The following is a 4,073-nucleotide window of genomic DNA, read 5'->3' as shown; positions in this document are numbered from 1 at the left end:
CAATCCCTTCACTATTATTCTTGAATGTCTTTATGGGTGAGGTCAGTCTCTTGCAGGCAGCTTATAGTTGGGTCTAGCTGGATTATGAATGTTCCCAATGGGGAGGAGAAAGAAAGATTCATGAAGTCAGTCTCTGTCTTTTGAGGCGGGAATTTAATCCATTTGTATTTAGGATCATTGTTTAAATGTGTAGTCTTACTCGTGGCATTTTATCAAATTTCCTTTGGATGTTTTACATATCTTTTGTTCCTCTCTTATCTTTTTATTATTTTTGTTTGATGTTTGTTGGTTTTTTGAGGTGGGAAGATTAAGTTTCTTCCTCTTTCTTTCTTGCATTTGTGTTCTATCAGTAAGTTTTTTTCTTTCTTATGTGTTCATGATAATGGTTATCATTTCTTGTAGGGCTGGGAATGTGGTGGTGAACTCCTGCAGTTTTTGTTTGTCTGGAAAATATACTATTTCTCCCTCATTTCTGAAGGATAGCCTTGGAGGTATCATATTGTTGGCTTGCAGTTATTTTTTTCTTTTAGTATTTTGAATATATCATTCCATTCTTTTGTAGCCTGTAGAGTTTCTGTTGAGGAATCTTCTGTTAGTCTGTTTTTGGGATTCTCTCCTTGTCTTTGGGTTTTGCCAGGTTGATTATAATGTGTTTTGGAGAGGACCGTTTTGGATTGAATCTGCTCTGGTGTCTTTGATCCTCTTGGATCTGAAGTTCTGTCTCTCTGTCCCTGAACCTGGGAAATTTGACACTATGTTTTTGTTGAAATATTTTTTCAATGCCTTTTTCTTCTTGCTTTCTAGAACACCCATAATCCAGATATTTGAGTGCTTAAGATTGTCTGCTAGTATTCTTCTCTCTCTCCCTCTCTCCCTCTCTCCCTTCCTCCCTCCTCCCTCCCCCCCCTTAGTTCACCTGGGTTATTTTGAAAAGACTACCTTCAAGAGAAAAAATTATTTCTTCTGCTCACTGCTTGCTCTAGCCTGCTGTTTGAGCTCTCAATAGTGTTTTTTATTTTGTTGAATGAATCCTTCAGTTCTAGGAGTTCTGCTACATTATTTTTAAAGGTATTAATCTCTTTGTAAATCTCCTTTATATCTTGGATACTTTTTCTCATTTCATTGTGTTGTCTAATTGTGTCTTCCTATGTCTCATTGAGTTTCCCTAAGATTGTTACTGAGAACTCCTTTTCTGCAATTTAATTGGTTTCTTGCTCTATGGGACCTAGTACTTTGAAAGTTATTGTATTCCTTTATTGGTGTTATATTTTCTTTTCTTTCTTTTTTTTCTCCTCCATATTTCTAGTGTTTCTACATTGTTGTCTGGTTATCTGGTAGAGCCATTGCTGCTTCTATTACTCTGGTGTGGGCTTTGAGAAAAGACACTTCCTCCTGTAGATGTTGCCTCTTAAGTAGAGTGTTTTAGTATTGGTTCTGGGTAGATTCAGTAGTGTAGTCTCCACGTGGGTACTTTAGCCATACTCAATGTCAGAGTTGTGTGTGAGTACCTCTGTGGACTAGGCACTGTGGCACTTGCTGAGGTTAGTGACACTGTGTTGGCTCCTTGAGTAAGTACATGGATGGGCTCTCAAATTCTTGGGAGAAACACCTGGTGTCCTGTTGCTCTTTGGCTGTGGTGGGTGACTTTGGGTGGGTTAGATGGCACCCTGGCTACCATCCCATTACTTTGATGGGTACTCCGGGGTGATGTGAAGGTCTCAGCTTAAATGGATTACCTTGGGTGGGGAACCTTAGAGTCATGATTAGGATCTGAATCTTTGAGGGGGATAATGGTGGGTGCTCAACATCGCTAGAGTAGGTTACTCAGTGGTGTACCTGGGGCCCTGAGAAGAGCCTTGTAACCCCCGGGGAGGCATAGAGGTACTCTGTAGCTTCACTATTGAAGTGAGTGATGCTCAGTGGGTCACTGGATTTGTGTGTGGGGCCCTGTAATCTCAAGAGGGACACTGGCACAGAGGGGTAAATACTGCATGTGCTCACTCATATGTGGGAGCTAAGAGAGAAAGACCACAGTAATGCCATGGTCCAACAGAGGGTGGGAACATTCCTAGGGCTACAAATTGGAATGGAGAGGAGGGGGGAGGGGGAGGTAGGTTGGGGGATAATTGGGAGGGGACAAAGGGTACAAAAATAATTTCTGGTAATGGGCATGCCCCCAGTATGAATCTGGCCCTCACATCAGGGCAGGAGGGGAGACAATTAGCTTTGTATATCATGAATATTCTTAATAAATAAATAATTTTTAAAAAGAGGGACACTGGGATGGTCTACAGCACCACTGTTGAAGTAGGGTACTCTGGGCTATGTGTTAGCAGTTTTGAGTAGGATCCTTCACTTCCAAGAGGAATGCTGAGGCCCTCTGTCTCCATGGTTGTTGACATGTCTCTATGATCCTAAGAGCATTACTGGGATACTCTGTATGCCTAAGTTCCTACATCTATAGAATGAGAATAACAACAGTGCTTAATTCACATGGTTCTTATATGTTAATTTTCTTAATATTTGTAACATTCTCCTCAGCTTGGGTGGGCTGTCCAGCATGGGATCTCTTGGGCAGTAGGTTAGCTGTCGTGCCCCAAATGGAGATGCTGGATCCTTCCAAAGCCCCTTGCTGGGGCAGCCATACCTGGGCATGCTCACTGGTGCTTCAGGCACGTGTGTGCGTGAGGCACACATATGCGTCTACTTACTACCTCTTTGTATCTGCACAAAATGCAAGGATGCCTCACCAAGAAAGGTGGGGTTGCTGACCATGCCTAGACCCTACAGTTAGCTAGTTTTTCTTATTCTGGAAAGTGTGCACACTGACCTTTTCCTTCCCAAGGGATGTACCCTTACTGCACTCGACCATCTGCTTTCAAGGCACATGAGCTGCATGATCCCAGGTGTGAGCAACCCACCATGATAATATAGCCAGAAGGGAAAGAGATCTTTGCTGGTGATAGAGTTAAATGGTCTCATGTGTTAGGGCTGATCTCAAATCTGTGACCACAGCAGATGTCTGGGGCCTGGGGGCTGAGGGTGGCTTAGTGTGTGGCCCTCCCCAAGTCAACTCATATGTGTGTGCTGCCAGGAGTTCCCTGCACCAGGCATCTGTCCATAGAGGCCACCCTTGTGATTAACCTGTGGGTTTTCCTCCCACACATCATGGTTTAAGTACTGTATGTGCATCCCGCTATTGTGAGCAGGGTCACCGGCTGTGGCAACAGGCCTGAATAAAGTACCTTCTAGGTCTGTAGTGAGCATGCACTGACCCCCTCTGTACTGAGGGTGACACACTCGCTGCACTGAACCATCTCAAGAGGCTGAAACCAAGGACAGATCCTGGTCCCAAACTTGCCACAGCAGTCTGGGACCCAGGGGGTGGAGGTATGGCAGTGTGTTTTCCTCCCCCAGCTCACACAGCCACTCATGCATCCAGCAGCTCCTGACACCAAATGCACAACTACAGGGGTGACACATGGGTGGAGTCAAAGGTCCACTCATCTTTCTGTGGTCAGAAGCTCCTCCTGAGTCCCCATCACTCCAGAGTGGGATATGGGGTGGTGTTGGGTAAAAAATATTTCTCCATTTTCTTTGTGGCTATCCTGAGGCCCTGCACTCACCCAAGTCTCTGGTACTCCCTCAAAGTATTAATATCCCATTTTCATTTTTCTCCTTCTAGTGTAGCTCTGTGCATTCAATGTATTCTCTGTCCTTGTGGGAGGGATGAATAATGTCTCCTTCTAGTTACGCATCTTGCCTCAGAATAGGCATTTCTAAAAGGAACACATACAAATGGCAAACAGACACGAGAAAAGATGCTCAACATCACTAAGCATCAGGGAAATGCAAATCCAAACCACATTGAGGTATCATCTCAGTCCTTGTTAGACTGGCCATTATCAAAAAGACAGAGTATTTTTTACTATTTGAAATCATCAAAGGAAGATGGCATCCTGTGTAATTTATATGTCTGAGATAAACACACTTCATGTAATATATAGTATACATGCTTTCTGTTTTTATTTCAGATTAATCTATTTTTATGCAATAGATTTCTATTTATTATT

The 4,073-nt window shown here is 43.3% G+C and overlaps 1 pseudogene; it reads left to right on the top strand.

Moving 5' to 3' along the window:
- Nucleotides 1–4,073, top strand: part of LOC103581479 — a 21,838-nt pseudogene that overhangs the window by 2,447 nt on the left and 15,318 nt on the right.

The sequence above is a fragment of the Galeopterus variegatus genome, unplaced genomic scaffold (genome assembly GCF_000696425.1).
Source record: "Galeopterus variegatus unplaced genomic scaffold, G_variegatus-3.0.2 Scaffold13161, whole genome shotgun sequence".
NCBI classification, from domain to species: Eukaryota; Metazoa; Chordata; class Mammalia; order Dermoptera; family Cynocephalidae; genus Galeopterus; species Galeopterus variegatus.
Note: the sequence above shows the minus strand (reverse complement) of the source record. Positions and strands in the feature narration are given on the sequence as shown.